Source organism: Mauremys reevesii, linkage group 12 (assembly GCF_016161935.1).
Source record: "Mauremys reevesii isolate NIE-2019 linkage group 12, ASM1616193v1, whole genome shotgun sequence".
Lineage (NCBI taxonomy): Eukaryota > Metazoa > Chordata > Testudines > Geoemydidae > Mauremys > Mauremys reevesii.
The window spans coordinates 20,687,862-20,712,997 of NC_052634.1; the positions used below are offsets into that span (position 1 = coordinate 20,687,862).

The window sequence follows — 25,136 nt, forward strand, 5'->3', positions numbered from 1 at the left end:
CGCGGGTCCAAAGACAGCAACAGAGGGCAGAACGACGGACGGGACACCACCAGGAGGGGGCGCTCCACTGGACAGAGCTAATTCCCGGAGTCACCAGTGGGAGGGGCCAGGTGGTGAGTCCCAACCCGTTACAGTCCTCTATTATGGTGTCTTTAAAAAGCGTCCATGCAGCTTGCAGGGATTTCACTTTAGTCACTGTACCTTTTAATTTCTGTTTAACTAACCCCCTCATTTTTGCATAGTTCCCCTTTTTGAAATTAAATGCCACAGTGTTGGGCTATTGAGATGTTCTTCCCACCACAGGGATGTTAAATGTTATTATATTATGCAGTTTATTTTGAGCAACTGCAGTTAGTCGGGAGAGTACACACGGTCAGAGTTTCCCCTCCCGAGGTAGGTCTTGGTTAGATAAACAGTTAAGGCAAGCATTTATACCTTTTGTGTCATGCAGTTGTTGCTCATTACTGTATTTTGTTTGTACATATTCCTTTCTGATCTCTTACTTCTCTCAGCAATTTCTGCTACAGTCTGCATTCTATTCTTATCTAACACAAGGTCGAAAACCAGCATCTCTTACAGTTCTTTTCCACTCGCCCAGGCCCTGCTTGGAAGTCTCGCGTTATTAGCTGTTAGAGTTAGCCTGTTAAATATCAAAATAAGGAGAAAACACAATTATACAAAGCAAAACGAATCACAAACAGAAATGTCATTGGAAATACAAATATAAAAAAGGGAAATGCAATTCCCATCACTTTATCATGTCTGGGCCATTCCTGTATCGAGAGCACCCGCTAAGGTCCCTGTGTGCTTACGAGAAACCTGGAGGAACTCATACCACAGCCTGAACTGAAACTCAACTGCTCCCAGGTGCCGCAGGAAAACCCTTTCCCTGCTGTGACGTTGCACTCCATGTGATTTTTATGAAAATATGCTAATGAGTGTGACTATAATGTAACTGGAATATGCTTCATGCAAAAGGTCTCTTGTACAGTATCATTAAAAAGCTTATAATCTACTGTGTGTGTTCATCCTATTTGTATGAACCGATCATTCTTGTATCTGAAACTAGAAATGTGAACTATAACTCTGAGGTCCTGTTGTAATGATGCAAAGTGTGGGCCATTAATAGTGGTTTGGACTCTTGAATGCTCCCATTAACTAGGACAATTGACCAGAGATGGCTCTGTCCTGCACCATCTGTGAGTCAGGCCAGGAAGAATGAAGGCTTGGGGTCTCACAGGACATATGACCATGTCCCCCGGTACAGGAATCCATCTTAAACCTGGGGCTTTTCCCCAGGAGAGAGATGAAAGATTCCTGCCTTGTACCAAAGCTGTATAAGGGGGAGAAACAGAAGAAAGGTGTCTGCAGTCATGAGAAATCCCTTAGCTACCACCTGAGCTGGAACACGGACTATACCAGGTGAAAAGATTGGGCCCAGACTAGAAATAAGTCTAGTCTGCAAAAGAAGCTTATTGGAAGATCTCTGAGGATGAGATTTTTATCTGTATTAGGCTTAGACTTGCATGTTTTTGTTTTATTTTGCTCTATGGAGAATAAAAACTCCACATAGAAGAAAAAGTTAATGTCCTAGAAAAGTCTCTCTGTGTGTGTGAGATGGGTGGGAGGGTGTCTAGAAACCACTCTCCTATAGTTTCTTTTCTCTGGTTTCCTGTAGAAAATCTGAAGCAGGGAGCAAAAAACCTCCATCTTCTCTGACGTTTGACCTCAGGCCCTTCAGATTATGAGACTGACACGCTGCCAACTGCGCTAAGAAGGCTTGGAAAAACTTTAGGCTCAGTGCATATAGGACTCTTCTACAGCAGTGACTGGGGCAGGGAAGGAGCCAGGGATGTGCTGGAAGAAGCAGGGAGCTCTGGTGACCAGAGACTTTTCCTGGCAGCTTTCACAGCAGCAAATAAATCAATTCAGGCTGCCAGTGAACAATCTACTGGAACTAATGGCAGCACAGGGGGGATGTTTCCAAGCTGTGCACCTACTTCCACCTTTTAGAACTTACTCTCCTTTTCCTAGTAGGGCACTTTCCATGTGAATTAAGCAAAGCAAGTTGGGGAAACTACACAGGTAATAGAAACCGGGGCGCCAGATAAGGGTTGAACTCATAACCCCAGCAGTATCCCCATTTGCACTAACCAGTTGCACCACTGCAGGTGCTTCTTAGACAAAGCTGGGAAGCAGGCAGTTATCAGTCTCTGTGGTTCACACCTTTGCCTGGCGATTGTCAGGCTGATCCATCAAACCTAACTCAAGATGCGGTTTTTCAGCCATAAGACTCCAGGACATTTTAACAGGAAGAAAATCTCCTTGATTCTTGTTTAGCCCCATTTGACTCCTTCTGCCCATCTTCTCCGCGCTCCCCCGCCCCCGCCAGTCTCTTTCCTTCCCCATTGGGGCCGTGCAGAGAGGAGCCCCAGTCAATCTCTGTCACAGAGTCTGTATCCCATCAAGGGAGGGAGGGGTCGCTCCAAAACACTGATAATGGGGTGGGGAGGGGTGTGTGTGGTTAGGGGGAGACAGGATGGAGAACTAACAGTGGGACCCAGAGAGATTCCCTCAGATTGAGGCGATCCCCTGCTGCCCCCCATCAGCCAGCTGTGGGAAGAACAACTCGATATTGCTTGGGGAAGTCACCTTTAAAAACACAAGTGTAACATGCTAGTTACATTTTAATAAGACCAAAGCCTTCTCAAACCCAGGGTCACAATCATTGGAATGATTTTGCCTTGATATTTTAGCAGCCGCAGACACAAAGCGATTCAAATTACAGTTTCCGTTCGGAGTCAGTGCACACACAAGAATCCAGAGGCTTTTAATTCCTTAGGTTCTGCCGCCATTTCATTTGTTTCCTGTTCCAAGATTTATCCTTGTGCAAAGCAATGTTACGCCCTTGGGAGTGTCCCGCTCCCTGGTCCTGCCTGTCCCCCATGGGCAATTTAAAAGGGCCTGGGGACCCCCGCCACCACCGCCAGCAGCACAAGGGGACTAAGGCACTTTCCTGCCCGCCCTCGCTCCGTGTGGCACGCCACTCCCAGAAACGCCTGGCACATCCCTGTGATCCCTGGGCTCGGGGTGGGGGGTCTCTATGCGCTGCTCCCTCCTTGAGTGCCAACTCTGTCAACTGTGGCAATGGGAGCTGCGGGGGTGGAGTCTGCGGGCAGCGGTGCACAGACACACCCCCGGCCTTCCCGCTTAGGGGCTGCTGCCGGGGTGGGGTGGGGTGCAGGTTGCTTTTGGGAGATGCCCGAGGTAAATGCTGCACCCCTCACCATCTCCTGCACCCCCAACCCCCTGTCCCAACCCAGACCTCACACCCAAACCTCTTCCAAGACCCTGTCCCCCCACACACCCTCCTGCACCACAACCCCTGACTGAGCCCAGACCCTGCACCCAAACTCTCTCCCAGAGCCCAGCCCCTCTCCCTCCCTCACCCAAACTCCCCCCCAGAGCCTTAGGCAGGTGTGTGGGGGGGGCAGGACTTGGTCCCATTCTGGGCACCACCAAAAATTATACAAACCTGCCACCCCTGTCCAGCCCAACCTTCTGCTGATGCACCTCAGCCCACACCCCTGCAGGGTTTGAAGCTTCCATTGCTTAAATTCCAGGACACTGGGGGATTTCAGCTCCCCTTTGCCCAGAGGGAACCTTCACCCCACTCCCAGCCAGGTTCTTGTCCATGGGATCACTGCAGGGGGCAGGGTCCCTCGCTGTCTTTTCTCTCTCTATGACAGGCCAGGGTGCAATAACTGGGGCATCTGTGCACCCAGGACCTTCTGTGGGGCTGCCATTCCCCTTCCCCTTCTGTGGTCTCGGCTGTCATTGACTCCGGCCTTTTTTCTATCCATCGTCAACACCATCCCAAGCAAGCTGCACTCGCCTCAAAAAGACAAAGAGTCCTGTGGCACCTTACAGAGAAACAGACGTATTGGAGCATAAGCTTTCATGGGTGAATCCCCACTTCATCAGATGAATGTCATGGAAATTTGCAGGGGCAGGTATAAATATGCAGGCAAGAATCAGTCTAGAGATAAGGAGGTTAGTTCAATCAGGGAGGATGAGGTCCTCTTCTAGCAGTTGAGGTGTGAGCATCAAGGGAGGAGAAATTGCTTTTGTAGTTGGCTAGCCAGGCACAGAATTCCCACTCCATTCATCTGACGAAGTGGGGATTCACCCACGAAAGCTTATGCTTCTGTACGTCAGTTAGTCTATAAGGTGCCACAGGACTCTTTGTTGCTTTTTACAGATCCAGACTAACACAGCTACCCCTGTGATACTCAAAAAGACAGTGTCCCCTGTTGGGTGTAAATCACTGACCTCTCTCCTCTCTGAGCACTGACTGCCCCTCTGTTTCCTTGCCTCTCAGTCTGTGCAGATGGGACCTTTCCCTCCAGTGCTGGAGGATTCGCCCTTCTCATCTACCCTTGTCCCAAGCAGCACAGCGGGTGGGAATCTTACATGTACCGAGGTGACTTAGGAGCAGAACCCCCCCCAGACCTTCCATGCAATTGGCACTTGCCCCTCACTGAGCAGGATTAAAACTCCTGCAGGGAGACTGCTGGGCCACATCCCAGCTGGGCATGAGCAAAGCAGCAGCATGAAAAGAACCTGGAGATGCTGGGGACTGAACATAGGACCTTATACATGTAAAACATACGCTCTACCACTGAGCTACATCTTCAGATGGGTCATGTGTGCTATAAGTTGCACTCAGAGCTCTCCTGTTTCCAGAGCACCTAGTAGCCTAAAAGCAGCATGGGGGACACATTCCCTGATCTGAGGGCCAAACCTGCTGTCCTGGAGGCTGCTGCTTCTTAGGGTCACTTTGCAGCAGGGCCAGATTCTATGTGTGGGGCAGAGAGAGTGGGTGCCCTGGACTCAGGGTGCAGAGATACACTCAGCCCTCTCCCCTGCATTGGGTGGGGGGTGCTGCCACCCCCTACTGGAAGGTAATGTGTTGGGGGGAGGGGGGCACTGTGAGTCACTCAGCACCTGACCCTGGTGGCAGAAGTGCTGTGGGGAGCTCTAGGTGTTTCTAGGATCTGCTCTTTCCACCTGCCTGTGAAGTCCAGCTTTCCTCAGCACATTCACTGCGGTGCAATTGGGTCACTGTTTCCATGGCTGAACAGCAAAGAATCACTCCCAGTTTCCCTTCTATCTGCGGCAGGATTAGCCTGTGTCAGTGGTTAATGAGGTGGATCTAGTTGTAGATTGTTATTCATTCCCCACCTTGATAATTCAACCAGTCCCTTTCCCATGCAGATTCCCAGCACCTCAGTGATCCTGGTAGCAGGGGTTGGGGCCTGAGATTTTTCAGGGTCCTTTTTCCCCTCCACCTGGAGTGAACTCAGCTTTTCCCCCATCCCAGACAATCCATGAAATAACAACAGGGGCATAAAGAAAGAGGGGAGGGAACATCTCACGGCCAGGGCTGGATGTGCCCAGGGCCCCCTGCTTGTCCATTGTTTCCATGGAATTTGGCCCCCTGCTTTGCACAAGGGACAGAGAAAGATCTTGCTGTTCCTGTGTCTGTGCAAGGAAAATTGTGCTTCCCTAGGAAAGAGAGGAGGGAAATGGCCCCATGGTGGGACAATATCCTCAGGATTAAGACCTAAGGACTCAGGCTGAGAACTGATTTAACTCCACTCATCTGGGATTTAACAAATTGTCTTCCATGGAGCAGGGCCAGTTCCAGTGTTTTTGCCACCCCAAGCGGAAAAAAATAAAAAAGCTGCAGTCAGCGGCAGCTCTACCTCTGCCACTTTTGGCAGCAAGTCCTTCCCTCCAAGAGGGACTGAGAAGGCTGAAGCCTCCCCTTTCCATTGACAGCCCCAGGGACCTGCTTGCTGTGCTGGTGCCTGGAGCCAGCCCTGCCATGGAGACACTGGGAAGATGGGGGGAATCAGGAAAATACTACGGATTTGTTTACACTGCAAGTGAAGAATAACTGGAGTATTTTTGGTTTAAAGTCACTTTTCCCTGACTGGGAATTGAACCCAGGCCTTGGCAGTAAAAGTGCCAAATCCTAACCACTAGACCACTAGGGAGGTGATGATACTGTTTTTCTTTTCACTTATGTTACACTTTCTTAGGCTTCTTTCTATCCAATTTCTGAAGCTGCTCCATTGTCCACTCCCTGAGGGGCTAAGAGCAGAAAGTGCAGGAATCCCTGTACTCAGGGTCACAACCTGAGACCAACCCAAGCCACTGAAACAAACATAAATGATGCTTCCTCCAGTAGGATCACAGAGCAACACAAAGAAAACCCATCGGGAACAATCCTCCTCTGCCTTCATTTACCCCATTGCAACCCTCTCAGCAGCCAACTCTTGCGGGAAGGACGCTGAGCTGATAGGAGCTCTGGCATAGAGACCAAGGGAGGGGTGTTGCACCCCCTCAGTGTGAGCTGATCACATTCTGACTCTGGAGGAGGAGGGAAAGGCCATGGCCACATGATGGGGCCAGTAAGTACCACAACATGGTTCTTTTCTGTGGGATGACTCTGAACATTGACTGATCTCCACTTCCTTGGATTTGAAGAGATGTTTAGTTGGGCACTTAGGAGGCTGAAGCAATTTTATGGAAGGTGACACTACGATTGAAGGGTTATTTAATGTTGTAGAAATTGTTAAAAACACTGAGCTTAAACTGGAACTGCCTGTTCTTAAAGGCTGGTTTCCCCATGTCAGTTCCATAAACTCTGCTAGAAACACCCTGGGTTCTCTCCTGCCTTGGTGGGAACTGCAGGGAATCATCCCCTGCTGCCCTTGGCTCCAGGCTGGTTTTTCTGGGGAGGGGACGTGGAATTGATTTGTTTGCTGTTGAGAAGGGAGCCAGGCCAGTTTTCAGGGAATGAGAACTCCCAGCATCTTCCCAGCCCAGCCCAGGCTGCTGCCCTGTCCCAGCCTCTGTTCCCCTGGGGGCCCTGCGTGTTTGACTCTAGAGCAGGCCGGGAGCAGCAGCTGAGGCAGAGGACAGCCTGGGCCGCGCAGAGAAGAAGGAGTTTAGCCAGCAAAAAAGGTAAAATGGCAGGGGAGTATTACCCTGGACTCGACAGCATTTCTCCATTGGTCTGTCTGCTTTGGGGCAGGGACAATAACACGTCCTGCTGCATTCGTTATTTCAAAGGGCGGTTTAGGATTTTCATTCTCACACACGGTGCACAAAGCAGGACTCAACCTTTGGCGTAAACTAAACGAGCTGCCCACAGATTCTAGCAGCCACAATGAGCATTTGGGTGAGAGCTCAGACCTGCCCCTGTCCCAGAGGAAGGGGGTCATCTGTGTGGGGACTGGACCACTGACCTACCCGCTCTTAACTCCCAAACTTTCAGTAACTCTATTATCAGTGCCTGTGAGTGTTATTTAAACCATAAGAAAAACCACACTGGGCCAGACCAAAGGTCCATCTAGCTCTGAATCTTGTCTTCTGACAGTAGCCAATAGCAGGTGCCCCAACAACCAGTCAAGAAGGCACCACTGGGAGTTGAACCCAGGATCTGTTATTTACAAAACAGATGCTTTAGCCAGCTAAACCATAGTGCCTGCTGGTAGCTAAAACACACTGTCTGCCCACATCTGACTACCTGCCATCTCCACCAGCGCCTGACAAGCTTTGCTTGTGTTTGGATTCTGCAAAGCAGAGGAGCAGGTGCTGTTTCCCTTACAAGTTGTATGTGAGTGAATCTTTGGCCAGGTCTGCACTACAAAGTTATTTCAGCAGAATTATATTGCTCAGGTGTGTGAAAAACACACAGCGCTCCCTCGGTCAGCGACTTGTGGCTGGTGTACACACTGCAATGCCACGTCTGGTGACAACACTGCCCTGTTTAGGTGACAAAATAAAACGACTTTGATGAGCAGTCTGGAGCTTTTTGCAGCAAACTTAAAGTGAGAGAGTGTCACTGTAGACGCTGCTGTTCATTATATCACCATAACTGGCCTCCTCCAGTATCCCACAATGCCCGCTGTGAACTCGCCTGCCCTGCATTCCTGCTACAGAGCCATGGGTCCCTCCCTTTCATAGCTCTGGGAAGTTCTGACAGCTGAGCCTGCTGCTCTGCTCCGGCAGCCAGGAGCAAATCACTGCCGTGGATGCTGCTCTCTCCCGCACAGCGAACACAGAGCAGGGTGGTGGGAACTTCCTTACATGGTGGGGGGAGGGCACCGGCATCTGAACTGTGATACCCCCATGACACCTCTTCCCTCGAGGAGGCTCTTACTTTCTAAACAGGGATGGCAGTTTTCTCGTAAAATCACTAAAAGGGAAGGAGAAAACTCGGAAGAGGTTCTTCCTGGCACTCACGTCCGTGAACCCAAATACTCTCTCAGTCCTCAAAGAGAGACCTGGAGAAGGAGACTTGCTGAAGCAAAGCCACAGGGGTCTCTGAGGTTTCCCTGGCCCCTCGCCCTCTCCTGCCTGCCTGATGTCAGCATCTCTCTGTGAGGTCACCACCTCCCCACCACCTTTGACCAATAGTCTGAGGTCCTGCAAAAGGCCTTTGTGATGTCACTGCCACACCCCTCCCTTGCTGTGCTAATGTCCTGCCCCTGGCCAGGCACTTTGGAGGTTTGAGCTACTCCGTGTGGATCACCCCACTCAAGGAGCGTTCGTTCTAGGCAGCAAGCCGGCTAGACAGGAAAACATCAGACGCTGCTCCCAATGCTACACTCAGTTTTTCAGAAATTAGTCAACTTTATGGCCAGAAGAGACCATTAGAGCATCTAATCTGACCCCCTGCATATCACAGGCCTCCTTTATTACACAATAGCTACTTTTGGAGCAAACACATCCCAGAAAGGCATCTAGTCTTCATTGAATGACATCAAGAGATGGAGGATCCACCACTCTCCTTGGTAGCTTGTTCCTGTGGTGAATCATCCTCGCTGTTGAATATTTGTGCCTTAGTTGTAATATGAATTTGTCTCTTTTCACCTTCCAGGCATTGGGTCTTGTTATGCCTTTCTCTGCTAGATTTAAGAGCCCTTTAATACCCAATCTTTTCTCTCCATTAAGGCCCTTCAACACTTCAATGAAGTCACCTTTCATTCATGAAGGACCCCCCGCCGCCGAATTGCCGCCGAAGACCCGGAGAGGAAGAATCTCCGGGGGCCCAGGCCCCACGAGAGTTTTCCAGAGCCCCCGGAGTTAGTGAAGGACCCCGCTCCAGGAGCCCCGAAAAACTCTTGTGGGGGCCCCTGCAGGGCCCAGGGCAAATTGCCCCTCTTACCCCGCTGGGCAGCCCTGATGGGACCTGGAGCTACTGTTATTTCAGGACTCCTGTGAGACCCTAAGCTGGTTGGTTTGCACTCTGCTCTCATTGCTTCCTTCTCAGGACTCTCTCTCCTCCTGCGTCTCCGCTGCTCTCCTCTCCTAGACATTGAACTCAGCCCTTGCTGCTGCCAACACCAACTGGCAGAAGGGCCTATAAGCCCCCTGCCTGAGGGGAGGCCAATGCATGTGGGGGTCCATAAGCAATAAGATATTTTCTGTCTTATTCTCTATCCCTTTTTCAATGATTCCCAAGATTCTCTTTGCTTTTTTGACCATCGTTGCACACTGAGTGGATGTTTTAAGAGAACTATCCACAGTGGCTCCAAGATCCCTCTCTTGAGTGGCAACCAACTCTCATTTTATATGTAGAGTTGGGATTATGTTTTCCAATGTGCATCACTTTGCATTTATCAACAAATCTGCCATTTTGTTGCCCTTTCACCCAGTTTTGTGAGCTCTTTTTGCAACTCTTCGCAGGCTACTTTGGACTTAACTTTCCTGAGTAGTTTTGGATCATCTGCAAATTTTGCCACCTCGCTGTTTACCCCTTTTTCCAGATCATTTATGAATATGTTGAATAGCACTTGTCCCAGCCTCCCTGGGGGGCACCTCTCTCCATTTTGAAAACTGACCATTTATTCCTACCTTGTAACCAGTTATTTACCCATGAGAGGATCTTCCCTCTCCTCCCATGAGAATGTAAGAGAGCAGAATAGGGCTTCCTTGGGAGGGGGCGTGAACTGAGAATATATCAGAGGGTTGTGCACATTTACTGTCCTGGTGAAAAAGTGTGTCTGATACTCAGTCTTTGCTGCGCCTGCCGGCTGTGACTGCTGAGGACATTTTCCTTCTCTGCTCCAGGGTCTCTCCTCTGCCAGATTCTCAGCAAGTCAGGCCCCCTGCAGACTATGGCAGAGCAGTTTGGTAATAGGCTGCAGGACTCACCACGTAAGAATGTAGCTGCTGTAGCACCTTGACTGACCATGAGCCAAATCCTGCAGCCCTGACAGCCCAGGATAACCTGCCACTGATGACAATGGGAATTGAGCCTTTGTAACTAGCTGCTGGTACCTGAGGTCTCAGCTATGGATTAAACTGGTGGCAAACACAACTTCAGCCAAAGAAGAGAAGGATGTAAGTGAAAGAGCAAAGCCAGCCCTGGGGAGCTGCTGCAGTCCCGTAACCACAGCTGGAAGGGAGAAGAGGAAAAACTCCCTTAAGTGCTGGGAGCAGCCCCGAGAAAAGGAAGTTTGTCAGTGAGATCAGTAGCAATAACTGTGAAATGACGGAGTGCTTTGTCCTCTGTGCCGACATGGTTGAAAATTGTGTTACTTTATTGTGAGAATAAGCTTTAAAATATCCTGCTCTAATTTCAGGATGGGTCTGTAACCATAGTCAGTCTCTGTGGGAAGTGGCCTCTAGATAGCAATCTTTGGGCAGAGCTGGCTGAAGAACCTTCCTACTCACCAGGAGATTCTGGCTTGACCTGACATTTCCTCCTTGCAGAACCTGGCTTTTGTGTCAGGCTCCTTTCTTTTATTTCTTCTCATAAAAAGAAAAGACCTCACTGCACAATCCTTGTAAGAGCTTGTTCAAGACACAGAGACCCTTCCTTGCAGCTAAGTCTTGGAAAGTGTTAAATGGTAAGTCTGGAGCTGATGGAAAGGTTACCATGACTCAAGTTGAGCTGAAGCTGCTGTGACTGAAACACAGAGCACTAATCAGTATCTGATCACAGCAGCTTGTGGGAGAAGTGCATGTTAGAAGCCCTCTATCAACTCAGCTGTGGCTTTCTGTGCACAGAGAGCCAGACAGCAAAAAGTCTGCAAGTCTTGAAGGAAATGGGGAATGTCTGTACTTTGGAATTTTAAGGTGTAGTCTTGGACTATCAAGTGTAGTGGTTGCAAATGCCCTCTCGGGGAAGGCACCATGGCTTAACTGGCTAAAGCACCTGCCTAGTAAACAGGAGATCCTGGGTTTAACTCCCAGTGGTGCCTTGTTCTATAGCTTTCATCTCTTTGCTCACATTTTCCTGTGTCCTTCTAGGAAACAGAAGAGACCTCCCTTGACAATCCAAGTAATTGCTTGTGAAGGAAAAGACTTCTTTCCAGCGGAGCGTTGGAGAGAATCAAATCCTCAGTCTGGAGTTGATCAAAAGGCTATTGGCATTGGCAAGGAGGTTGCTCCGGCTGCAATTTGCTGTGACAGGAGAGCCTGTGTTGGGCACCCATGCAATTCGCTGAGGCTATCTGTGCACAGAGCCCCTTCTAGAGGAAATGGAGAATTACTGTCATTTCACTTTTCATGTTATTGTTGATGAAAAATGGAGCAGTTAGGGGAGAAGTCCCAGAGCGTGGCACCATGGCAGAGCTTGCCAAGAGAGCTGCTGGATAAAGAGCAGATTCAGGATCCAGCATCCAGTGCTGCATTGCTGAACGTGCCTCCTCTTGTCCCCTTTTGGTCAATCTTTTTTGTTAACAGAGAAGCCCGACTCTGGCTAGCTATACAAATGCTTGCAAAAGAAACAGGTCTTTTTGCTGACATGTGTCAAAAGGAGGCTTTGGATAAACATGGAAACAAGGTCAAGGTCACTGAAACTCATCTTGCATGTGCAGTTGTTGAAGCTACAAGGCAGAGCACTAAGCACAGTATTACCACGGCTGGTCACAGCAGGGTCTCTGTGTGGTGGGATCCGCGGGGTACAATCCCAAACTGTGGAACTGCTCTGTCCTCTTATCTCTCCAGCCTGGGCTGTGTCTTACAATGCTGCACTAGTGACAAGCAGCAAAACCCCCTCCATGTGCTGTGATCACTCAACCAACAACATGCAGCAATGCACCCAACTAAGTGGCATGAATGCTCTATAAGCCACTCCTCAATTACACATAGAGAGACACCAGCATATCTCCCCAGCCCTCAGCCTTGCACCTCAGAAATGTACCGTCTTACACTGCTCAAAACCTCTTGAAAAGTGCAAGCTCATTAATTAATTCATCACTTCCTCAAAAAGAATGTGAACATGCACCAGCCTTTTTAATCTGAACAGCTTTCCCAAGCACTTTGGACAATTTCACAAGTAAGTATAAAACATTAAAATAAGTTTATTAACTACAGAAAGATAGATTGTAAGTGATTATAAGTGTTAGGCAGAGAGGTCAAAGTTGGTTACATAAATGAAAATAGAATCTCAGTGTGACATTCTAGACCTTTGGGGGAGCGGGCTGTAATCCCCATATTCCTCATTTTCATATAATCGTGATCTTACATATAGAGCATGACTTGTAAGGTACCAGGGGAAAGGATATGGTCTGCTGAAAGACATTTCTCTACCCATAGATGTATACCATTGATTGTGCAGTATGGTTGTCACTATGCTGTAAGTTGGGGGAATCAGCCATCACCTGCATGAGGCCACACGAGGGGAATTGTTCAGCCTTGCTTGGAGAGATGCAGTGATGCTCACCTGACTCTGAAGAGGGCCACAAAGCCAATGGGGAAGAAAGACATGATAAAAGGAGACATTCGCCAAGCTTTATCTCTCTCTTCCACCTCCACCTACAGCCATCACCACACTAAGCGACTGAAGAGCTAATCAAAGGGGAGCCCCGGCTGAAAAGCAACCAGCCAGCCTGTGGTGAGAAGCATCTAAGTTTGTAAGGGCACTGAAAGGGTTAAGATCAGCTTAGAATGCGTTTTGCTTTTATTTCACGAAAACAGCGAGGAGTCTGGTGGCACCGTAAGAACTAAGAGATTTATTTGGGCATAAGCGTTCGTGGGTCAAAAACCCACTTCTTCAGATGCATGGAGTGAAAATTGCAGATACAGGCATAAATATATATTGGAACATGACATGAAGGGAGTTACCTTACAAGGGGAGAACCAGTGTTGAAGGCCAATACAGTCAGGGTGGATGTGGTTCACTCCCAATAATTGATGGGGAGGTGTCAATACCAAGAGAGGGAAAATTGCTTTTGTGGTGAGCCAGCCACTCCCAGTCCCTATTCAAGCTCAAATTAATGGTGTTAAGTTTGCAAATAAATTATAACTCTGCAGATTCTCTTTGAAGTGTTTTTGAAGTTTTTTGAACGGCTACTTTTAAATGTGAATGTGTGAATGTGTAATTGGACAAGTGACTGTTCAAGTCCCATATGGTCCAGTGGTCAGGATTCCTCATTTTCAGCCAGGTGGCCTGGGTTCAATTCCCAGTGTGGGAACAGTCCAGAGCTTTTGCTCAGAAGGGAGGCAGGAAATGAAAGGAATGGGAAGGGATCCTGCCAGCAGGGGAGTTGGACAGTGTTCAGAGGGGATTCCAGAAGTGGGGGTGGGGGTAGTAGCATAGCTGGTAGGATTCAGCAGAAGCAGCCACTTCCCATCAGGCTGGCAGGCAGGCACGGAAGTGGCGCCTGCCAGCCGGCACTGCCCACCACACAACCGGAGGAGCCGCGGGGCGGCAGGCCGGCGTGGAAGCGGCGCCTGCTGGCCCGGTGCAGGCACACCCAAGCCCTGGGACAGGAGCCGGGGACAGGCGGCAGTGCAGGAGGGAAGGTGAGCCAGGGAGGGTCTGGTCTGAGGGCGTGGCCAGAGGGGGAGCCAAGGGGGTATGGCCAGAGGGGGAGCCAAGGGCGGGGGCGCCTTTTTTATGTTTTTTGCTCCCCCTATGCTGAAAACCTGGCTACACCACTGGGTGGGGGGCAGAGGTCTGAGGGGAGATCAGGGAAGAATCCCAGCTGTGTGGGAAGTTGACACTCTGGAGAGCACAGGCCTGGCATGGGGAGTGGGAAGAGTGAGTGTGTCTCTCTAAACTCACCAGTGGCAGACTCGGCAGGACTGGAAGAATTACGTGTTTGTTGGTAAATGTCAATTTCTGTGTAAACACACGACCCAATGGCAAAATATTTCCATCAATAATAATCAGAATTGACAGATGGGCAAAGTAAGAAACACGCTGCTTGAGAACGTGTCCTGTTCTAATCCATTAGGGGTCCCTTCTGCCTTAGGCACCACCTTGTGGGTGTTTCATTTCCCTCCCCATTTTCACACAGAAACACAATTTCCTTTGCATGGATCCGTGAACAGCAAAACCTCCCTGTGTCTCTTGTCTGAGCCAGGGCATTCGATTCCATTGAAACCTTCTCTCCTGCAATGGCAATGGTCAGACAGAGGGGATGCGTCCACCTTCCCCCCTCCCCCCTGGCAGTGAGATATTCCCTCTCCTCTTCATGCTGCTGCTGTTATTCCATGAGTCATCAAGGATAGAATAAAAAGCTGAGTTTACTCCAGGGTGAGGAAAGAAAGGAGCCACCAACTCCCTGAAAAATATCAGTGCCCAGAGAAAACCTGCCCCTGCTATTGGAATCACAGAGGTGCTGGCGATATGACAGGAAAAGGGACTGTCTGAATTGTCAAGGCAGGAAATGAACAATCTACAATCTACATCATTAACCACAGACACACTCTAATCATGCTCCAGCCAGTAGGGAAATGGGCAGGAATTCTTGCTGTTCAGCCATGGCCACACATACAGAGCTGCACAGCAGTGAGTGTGCTGGGGAAGCTGGTCTGAGCAAACAATTGGAAATGACCTTTCAGTGAGAACAGAACCATAGTGTAGAAAGGCCCCTGTGTTAAGTGGTTGTGACTGAGGGCTTAGGGAGTGGGTTAGGAAACCATGGGTGTCTTTCTGTGGAGGCTTGATTCTTGCCAGCAAGGCAAGGCTGGTGTGTGGTATCTTCATGGTTGTACTTTCAGTGTCAGATCACCCACAGTGCACCAAGTCTAAACGTATTCAGCGGCTAAGGACAAGTCAACATTTCAAACATTGAGTCTATGTCACTCAATTAACAGAGATGCTCTGTGCCAGAGTTTCTCAAACTTCCTTTCACTACAACCCGCTTCTGCCAAAAAAACTTATTACGTGGTCCCTGGGAAGGGAGGTAGAAGGATGCCATATCTTATACTGACATGTGCCAACTTCTCATAAACTCAAGGTTGGATCTGTGGGAAGAACGTCTCCCTACAGAAGAGACTAACACAATAGGAACAGGGATTCTTTGTTCAATCTGCAACTCTGAATAAAACACAATTATTTAGTTCTCAGCTCCAACACCTGGCAATTTGCTGACCAGGCCTATCTTAGCAAGCAAGGCTTTCTGTTTACCCAGCTTTCTCTTAGCTGATCACAATTTGCTAGGCCTCTGGTCCCTTGACCATACTCTGGACTTTGGGTCTGGAAAAGAGCTGGCACAATCCATAGACCAGGTTGTTATATAAAATGCACATGGATTTTAACCCTCCACATTCAGTAAGGGCAAAGTTCTTGGTTCAGGCTTCTAGCAGTGATGGAAGAAACTGCAGGTTCAAATCAAGTCTCTGGAGTCCATCCACAGCTGAGATGGGTCATTCAGTCCTTTGTCTAGAGCTTCAGTTTGTAGCAAAGTCCTTCCAGAGGTATGGAGCAGGATTGAAGACAAGATGGAGACGAGGCATCAGCCTTGTATAGTCTCTTGCCATGTGGTCTTTGCTTTCTTTGTCCCAAGGACACTCTATCCAGCACAAGGCATAGAAAAACCTTAGAGTTCTGTCCATAGGCAGTTCCCTGCATACCTTGCTGAGTGACAAGGGATATCTGCCTTCTCTCAATGGGTCGATTGTATAGCTGATGGTCCTTAATGGGCCGTCAAGCAGGCTAGGCAGAACGGACACCAATTTGTCTGGCTGGGGTGTTCCCCGGAAGCATAGCACAAGTTTGAAATACGGGCAGCATAGACCCAATATTCATAACGTCAACTACAAAAATCATACACATCTAGAGATAGCATCATTATAATCAGCCAATCAGAACCTCTCCGTAGATCCCTTACACGACAACCTTTCTACCATATTGGCTGCAAATATAGAATAGTGGTCCCAATGGTGATCTATAGAGTTACAGATTATGTCAATAACGTCACAGGAGGTGACACGGCATCAGTTAGACTGATACTGGAATACTGCCTCCAGTTTTGGTGTCCTCATTTGAAAAAGATGTTGTGAAATTGGAGCTGGGGCACCAAAGAGCTGCCAAATGTTCTGAGGGCTGGAGAAAAATGTCTTCTAGGGAGCTATTGAAACACCTCACCCTGTTTAGCTTATCAAAAGAAGATTGAAAGGTGACTTCACTGAAGTTTAGAAGGGCCTTAATGGAGAGAAAATATTGGGTATTAAAGGGCTCTTGAATCTAGCAGAGAAAGTCATAACAAGACCCAATGGCTGCAAGGTGAAGAGACAAATTCATATTACAACTAAGGCACAAATATTCAACAGCGAGGATGTTTCATCACAGGAACAAGCTACCAAGGAAAGTGGTGGATTCTCCATCTCCTGATGTCCTTTAATGAAGACTAGATGCCTTTCTGGGATGTGTTTGCCCAAAAGTAGCTATTGTGTCATACAGGAGGCCTGTGATATGCAGGGGGTCAAATAAGATGCTCTAATGGTCTCTTCTGGCAATAAAGTCGACTAATTTCTGAAAAACTGAGTGTAGCATTGGGAGCAGCGTCTGATGTTTTCCTGTCTAGCCGGCTTGCTTCCTAGAATGAACGCTCCTTGAGTGGGGTGATCCACAGGGAGTAGCTCAAACCTCCAAAGTGCCTGGCCAGGGGCAGGACATTAGCACAGCAAGGGAGGGGTGTGGCAGTGACATCACAAAGGCCTTTTACAGGACCTCAGACTATTGGTCAAAGGTGGTGGGGAGGTGGTGACCTCACAGAGAGATGCTGACATCAGGCAGGCAGGAGAGGGCGAGGGGCCAGGGAAACCTCAGAGACCCCTGTGGCTTTGCTTCAGCAAGTCTCCTTCTCCAGGTCTCTCTTTGAGGACTGAGAGAGTATTCGGGTTCACGGACGTGAGTGCCAGGAGGAACCTCTTCCGAGTTTTCTCCTTCCCTTTTAGTGATTTTACGAGAAAACAGCCATCCCTGTTTAGAAATTAAGAGCCTCCTCGAGGGAAGGGGTGTCATGGGGGTATCACAGTTCAGATGCCGGTGCCCCCCCATGTAAGGAAGTTCCCACCACCCTGCTCTGTGTTCGCTGTGCGGGAGAGAGCAGCATCCACGGCAGTGATTTGCTCCTGGCTGCCGGAGCAGAGCAGCAGGCTCAGCTGTCAGAACTTCCCAGAGCTATGAAAGGGAGGGGCCCATGGCTCTGTAGCAGGAATGCAGGGCAGGCGAGTTCACGGCAGGCATTGTGGGATACTGGGGAAGGCGAGTTATGGTGATATAATGAACAGCAGTGTTTACTCTGTCACTTTAAGTTTGCTGCAAAAAGCTCTAGACCTCTCATCGAAGTCGTTTTATTTTGTCAGCAAAACAGGGCAGTTTTGTCGCCAGACGTGGCATTGCAGTGTGTACACCAGCCACAAGCTGCCGACCAAGGGAGCGTTGTGTGTTTTTCACACACCTGAGCAATATAATTCTGCTGAAACAACTTTGTAGTGCAGACCTGGCCAAAGATTCACTCACACACAGCTTGCAAGGAAAACATCACCTGCTCCTCTGCTTTGCAGAATCCAAACACAACCAAAGCTTGTCAGGCCCTGGTGGCGATGGCAGGGAGTCAGGTGTGTGCAGACAGTGTGTTTTAACCACATACAGGCACCATGGCTTAGCTGGTTAAAGCATCTGTTTCGTAAACAGAAGATCCTGGGTTCAACTCCCAGTGGTGCCTTGTTGACTGGTTGTTGGAGCACCTGTTATTAACTGCTGTCCAAAGACAAGGTTCAGAGCTCGGTAGGCTTTTGGTCTAGCCCAGTTTGCATCAAGGACAGAATAACTGTACCTGGCATTTGAGGCCTGAGAGCTTCACCCTTGCCTGAAAAGTACCCACCATTAACGGGTCTGGATTCCAAATGCAAAAACCTTGTGGGAAATAGAAATGGATGTATGTTTTGTTTTTGCATGTGCTGTTCCTGGTGTGTAAAGACAGAGGCATTTTTGAATCTCTTAGAATTGTTGTTAGTGCTGCAGTGCTGAAATCACTCTCACTAACTTTATGCCATGCCATCTCTTTCGCAGTATATTTTGACCCTGGGAGGTAAAAGGCTGCTCTTTATGTGGTGTTATGGAGTGAGGTAGCAAACGTTGATTGCAGAGGTGGTGCGTGTGCCACAAAAATCGTTCCCCCCTTCCCTCCCCTGATCTGGTCCCAGAGTCCATGATTTGCATAAACCCACCCACTGACCAGTGACTAACAATCTCGCCCTGCTAACTCTTCCAGCAAAACAGGCCAAAGAAAGTGTATGCAAGCGCTGTACCACAGCCCCGGTGCTCTTTTCGGTTCCTTCCCACAGAACTTTCGCTCCATACCAGTCCAGTTCCTTGCTGTTGCTTGTCTAACCATTGTATGCATGTGCTATACCGTACCCTGAGCTGATTCCTGACTTTTGTGCTCAAGACAGCCTGGCCTGTCTGTGTCTCTGTGGCGCAATGGGTCAGCGTGTTCGGCTATTAACCGCAAAGATGGTGGTTTGAGCCCACCCAGGGACAGCGCTAAGCCCGTGCTACTTCCTTGCTTCCTCGAGGCTTGTGGGGAGCCTCAAAGGTCCCATTTTGCTGCCTCTTGGCCTCAGTGCTTCCAGCTCCTGATCCAAAGAGCGGGCTGGATGCCATTCAGAAACCCATCTGCCAGCAGCCGCGCCGGAGGCTCAGGCTTAATCCTCAAGGCTGAGCACAAAAACTTTCAGCCGGGAACATTTCTCTCCCTTCCCGCCTCCACCCAAGCGGCAAGGGAGAAGCGGACGAGACACACCGGCTCAAAGACGCCTCCCTCCCACTTCCCTGTACGCTGTGCAAAGCTCTTGGCCTGCCTCATGCCTCGTCAGGAAAGCGTGGCCATGCGGCCCAAGCCTGAGTCACGTCCGCAGCCTGGCCCGCCCCGCCCCGGCTGACGGTGCGCAGAGCCACGCGAGTCAATGGCGGGTTGAGTCGGGAGCCTCGGCTCTTTCCCCTGACAGCCACACAGCGCTGCCTAGCGCCCCGAGAGCCTCCCTCGTGTTCTCCTGCAGCAGCCGCCTGCCGGTGTGGGTGGGAAAAGGGGACCAGGAAGCACTGCAGCCTCATTCCAGGACAGGAGGCCCTCGCCACGCCCAGGCCTGCCTCTTGCCTTCAGCCCAGGCAGCCAGAGGTGCCAGGGAGCTCCCTGGCAGGCCGCCGCTTCGCCTCAGCCAACTCTTGCCTCATGGCCTAGGCTCTTGGGGCTCTGCTGGTCACCAGCTTGCTTGAAGGCCCAGAGGGAAAAAGAAACAAGCGCATGCCTAGCAGAGGACCATTTCGATCCATTGACCTCTGGGTTATGGGCCCAGCACGCTCCCGCTGCGCCACTCTGCTGGTTTTTCACACCCTCCCCTTGCCACCCAGCCGCCACTATCCGGATTAGTGCCTTACATGCTCTCACGCTGGCAGGCAGATGTGCAGGCTGCTAGGCAGCTGCCCTGGTCACAGGATTTTACAGCTTCTGCAGGGTAAAAGGGATCTGTTTGGGGTTTGGACCCCACTGGGAGCTGGGTAGCTGAGTGCCGCAGACGGGAGCACTTCTTAAACTGTTTTCAGTTAAGCCTTCAGCTTGTGGGGGACGAGGTTCAGCCTTGGATCCGTGGCTGCAGCAGGCAAGTGCGTCTGGCTCAATCCCCCCCGCCGCTGTATTAGCAGACTAAAACCCGGAGCAAACGCACATGCCTTGCAAAGGAACAGGAGCCGGGATCTCGAACAAAAGTCAACATTTTATTAAGATGACATTCAAAGAAAAAAAAAAGTGTACAGTACAGAGTTTAGGCGTACAAGTTTCTGGTGCTCAGGGAACAACGTACAGCTTACCCAAGGGGTGCGAAGTTCGGTTTAAGATCGGGTGGCGTAAGGAATACATAATCTGCCATAGCCCCGACTGGGGGTAAAAGGTTAATGTACAGACACTGAGTTAGGAGGGTATGTTGTCCATAGGAGGGCTACGTTCAGGTGTGGAGTATAACAAGCGGATTTGACGATGAGGATGGATTGACCTGCGTTTGGTGAGGTTTAACATTCGGTGTTTTGGAATCTTTGCCACAATCTAGTTGAAGCAGGGTCGGTATGAACTCTCCCCTGCCATCTGTTGGTGATGTGTTGTCAAGGCCTTTTGGGGCTGATGTCATTTGCATGGTTACACCCACCCTGGATAGCATGATGGGAGTGCTTGTCCAAACGGTCATTTCAGGTGCTGCGGGATCCCCAGTCTCTTTCTTATTGGGGCAGGAGTAATCCAGTGTATTTTCCTGTTGATTTTGGATCCAGGACAGAGCAACTGTACCTTGCATTTGAGGCCTGAGAGCGTCACCCTGGTCTGAAAAGTACTCACCATTAAGGGGCATGGGTTCCAAAGGGCAAAATGGGGTGGTAGGTAAGAATGGATGTTTGTTGGTGTTTTGTTAGTGCTGGTCCTGGTGTGGAAAGACAGAGATGGTTTTGAATCTCTTAAAACTGTTATTAACTGGCCAGGGGCTTACCTTAAGCTTATACAGTTAGATCTCTTTCACGGTTTGTTTTGGTCCTGAGAAGTAAAAGGCTGCTCTGTGTGGTGTTATGGAGTGAGGGAGCAAACATTGGTTGCAGAGGCGGTGCATGTGCCCCAGAAATCATGTGCCCCTGCTGCTGCTCCTGTCCAAGAGTCCAGTATTTGCATAAACCCACCCACTGACCTGTGATTAACAATCTTGCTCTGCTAATTTTTCTAGCTAAACTGTTCTGCCTCATTCCGCTTTTAAGTGAGATCAGATAGTAGCAGCTTAATTATATCTAAAATTTATATCTAAGCATCAGTGATTCTATGGGTGTTTTATAGAACATTTTGTGTAATGGGATCATAAATAACTTTATTTTAAACTAAGGAGAGAAAAGGATCATAACATCTTCCTTTAGAGATTTAAAAAAGAATTTCATAGTAACAATTACAAATAATGGTTTCAATTTCTCTTAATTCACTTTGCTTTGGAACCCATGTCCCTTGTATAACGAGTTTTATGTAGGTTCGGGTGAGTCCCAAAATCAAGAACTGCTATGTACTGTTCTACTGTCCTTGATTCATATCACCAGGATAACTACACTCTTGCCCTAATAAGAAAGAGTTTGGGGATCCCACAGCAGCCAAAAATCACCATTTGGACAAACACGCCCATCATTCAATGTGGGGTGAGTGTGACCATGTACATCAGCAACAAAAGGCCTTTACAACACCTCACCAACAGATGGCAGAGTAGAGTTCATTCTGACCCTGCTTACATCCTCCTGCCAGCCAAGAATTGGTGGTCCTGATAAATCATACTCCCTATTATACCAACTCATTGGTATTGAATGCTGAAGTTATGGCTAGCAAATGTAGCCACCCATCTCTGCCCTGTAGCATCCAGCTTATCCCTTGTTAACACATAAGTCAGTGGATTGTTCTCTGTCCATATTTGAAACTGAGCACCAGAGAAGTAGCCTCCAAATTTCTCAGTGATGGCCCATTTCAAGGCCAAGAACTGCAGCTGGTGGGTGGGATAGAGAGTTTCGCTATCAGACAGTCCTCAGCTGGCAAAGGCCACAGATTTACATTTAACTTCCACTTCCTGGTAGGAGAGTGCTCCCATACCCTAATAATATTAATTTGGAAAATATGATGAAAATTTATTAGCTTACATTTTATTTAATTTAATTGAGTTATAAAGTTACAGTTGCATTACTGCTATTCAAAATATACATATGCAACAAAGTTTTGGTTAATATGCTCACACCCTTCCTTGATAACCTGGTGGTAAGAGACACAGGACCCGCCTTGCAGTTCAGGTTTCTCAATTCTTGAGTGAAAGATGCAGTGCTTAGAAAAAGCTAATGTTACTTTGGGTTTACTTGACTAAGTTAAACTTAAAATCAAAACCTAATAAACAAAGAATAAAAACGTAGGGAAACCAAGCTTAGCCTAGTTCCCTTGAAACTTAAAGTTTAAGAACAAGTATAGCCAGGGCCAGCCTTAGGATTTATGGTGCCCTAGGCAGGATTATTAAACTGGTGCCCCTGTGCCTGTCTTGCTCTTAGCAACACAAACAGAAGCTTACACTGTTGGAAAACTTGCCACATGCATGTTATTAAAACCAGTTTAACTTAATGAAGCACACTGTAATGCTGATGGACTAGCACTAAAGAAGTAGCACTATAGAAAAAATTCTGATGTGACAGAATGATGCAAATAATGTAATTTTTTTAATTTGTCAACATTTTATTGGAAATGTATATGAAGAGGTATTGAAACAAGGGTTTGTTTTTAATTAAAAGCAATCTTTCTGGCTTTTTTGGCTGCAAAATCAGTAATAATGTCATCGTATGACAAAGACAAAGCGATGTCTTGTTTGATTGCAAGAATAGCAAGACCAGTCAAGTGTTCCTGACTCCTTGTAGAGCGGAGATAGTTTTTAATGAGCTTTAGTTTTGAGAAACTCTGTTCTCCTGATGCTGCTGTTACAGAAATTGTCAGTAGAATACGAGTGGCAATGTGCACATTAGGATATATGTCAACAAGTTTGCTGGTATGAGTAAACTGTACAATGTCCATTATCTATTTTGCATGTGGCAACACCGATGACAGTGTACTCAATTCTTCGTACAGTTCAAGTCCATTTAAATCAAAATGATCGCCGTGCTTCAGGAGGCTCTCTGGGTCAGGGGTCCACAATGCAGTGCCTGCGGGTGCCATGGTGCCCGCAGAGGCCTCTCAGTGCACCTGCGTACTGGCTGGCGGACGAGCATCCGCCGAAATGCCGCCAAAATTCGGCGGCATTTCGGCGGCGATGCCTCTGGATGATGCTGCTTGCCACCGATAAGCAGCGTCATTCAGAGGCGTCACCGCTGAAATGCCGCCGAATTTCGGCGGATGCTCATCCACTGCCACAGTAAACGGTTGGGGACCTCTGCTCTAGGTTCGTGCACTTTGTCATTAGTTGCTCTTGTTTTCCTATTTCATTGAATTTAGTCCTGCTCAGCCCGCTGCCAGCTGAGTGAATGGAACTCAGGCTGACAGCAGGTTGAGTGGCTCAGCCAGGGTATCAGCCACCACCCTGCTCAGCCCGCTGCCAGCCTGGGATTCCTTGGGGATCCCCAGGCCAGTGGGTGCTGAGTGGGGCCGGCGCCCAGGACCCCGGGTGGCAATGGGGCAGCAGCCATAATCCCAGAGCAGCGGCGGGCTGAGCTGTTCAGCCCGCCGCTGCATGCCATAGAAAATCAGCTTGCGTGCCACCTTTGGCACGTGTGCTGTAGGTTGCCGACCCCTGCTCTATACATTAGTAAGGAGATGAGCGTATTACAGTTGTTGGAGGGCTCTATTTAGCAGCAACAGAGCTATAGGAAAGTCAGTCGACATTTTTTGTTTCTCTGATGAAAACTGGCCCACTCCCTTCCCCATACCAAACTTGTCACAAATAATTGTCAACAACTTAATTTTCTGTTTTTGGCTAAGAGATTGATTTTTAAAAAAAATATATTGAAATTGAATTCAGGATTGTTAGCAAGCTCTTTTGGCAAACAAATTTGATAAATGACAATCTAAATGGCAACACAGCACTGCTTCCATGCTTGGCTCACCCCCCAGCCTGCTGGTCCAACAGCTGCAGTAGAGGAGGAGATAGGTGGAAAACTGCAGGACCCCCAAATCCACCTCTTGGGGTGCAGAGTGGCAACAGCAGCAGCAAACCATCATCTCCAATCACACGCCAATGGGCACCACCGCCAGCCCAACGACCATGGTGAAGTTAACACAGCATCTGATCTCAGGGACGGGACACCCATGGAGCCACATCAGCTCATCCTGCCCTGTGCAGCTCCCCCTGGATGAGCTGGATCGCTGCCAGCCCGGGGGAGAGACGCGCTCCCCACCTAGGGTGACCAGATCCAGATGTCCTAATTTTTTAGGGCCAGTCCCAATATTTGGGGCTGTTTCTTATATAGGTACCAATTACCCCCACCTAGGGTGACCAGACAGCAAATGTGAAAAATCGGGACGGGGGTGGGGGGGGGAAATAGGAGCCAATATAAGAAAAAGACCCCAAAATTGGGACTGTCCCTATAAAATCGGGACATCTGGTCACCCTACAGGTGAGTTCCTTCCCTCATCCCTTCCCAGAGACCCCAGCAGCCAATCCCCTCCCTCAGACTGTGCTGCATTCGGCTCTCTCTAGGACCCAGCAGCCCTGCTCTTACATGCTCCACTGCTTCCCATCTGTCCGGGCTCACAGCAGAGTGGTGCCCCCAGACCTAGCGGTGCCCTAGGCGGCTGCCTGTTCTGCCTATGGCTAAGGACGGCCCTGAGTATAGCCTACTGATAGTAGATAGAGAGAGAGTGGAGGAAGTAAGTCAGAATGATAGAGTGAAGTGCTCCAGCGAGGTGGGTTACCCCTTCTATAGGGCACAAGCACCGGAAATCCTTTCTCCTATGCCCAAATTTCATTCCTCACCCACAAAACATTAGGGTACTCTTACTTCATAGGCTAGGATGTTTGTGCGTGTTGATGACATGTACATATGCACATAAGTTCCCCTGTGGTGTACCTGTTAAGTCTGTGGGTACAACACTGAAACCACCCCCCCCATGCCATTCTCCATTGTTGATTGGTCTAGGTAAAGACCTTAGACAGGCGTGGGTACTGTCAAAGTTAGACTCAGGACTCACAGTTTGTCAGACCACTCTGTTTTATTAGCACAGTGCTCTGCTAATAACACCCAGATAATGTGAGCACCATGCAAGACACAAACTATCTTATTTATACAGATAAAAGGGTGAGAACTTAACAAGATAACAAAGGAGGCAGAATCAGAT

At 48.9% G+C, this 25,136-nt stretch overlaps 3 non-coding genes across 3 annotated transcripts; all 3 read left to right on the top strand.

Moving 5' to 3' along the window:
- Positions 1-11,211: 11,211 nt before the first annotated feature.
- Positions 11,212-11,285, top strand: TRNAT-AGU. The gene has a single exon. It is a non-coding gene; the product is annotated as a tRNA-Thr (tRNA).
- A 6,631-nt stretch (positions 11,286-17,916) lies between these two features.
- TRNAT-CGU lies at positions 17,917-17,990 on the top strand. Its single transcript has one exon. It is a non-coding gene; the product is annotated as a tRNA-Thr (tRNA).
- Positions 17,991-18,734: 744 nt separating this feature from the next.
- On the top strand, positions 18,735-18,808 carry TRNAN-AUU. The gene has a single exon. It is a non-coding gene; the product is annotated as a tRNA-Asn (tRNA).
- Positions 18,809-25,136: the final 6,328 nt, after the last annotated feature.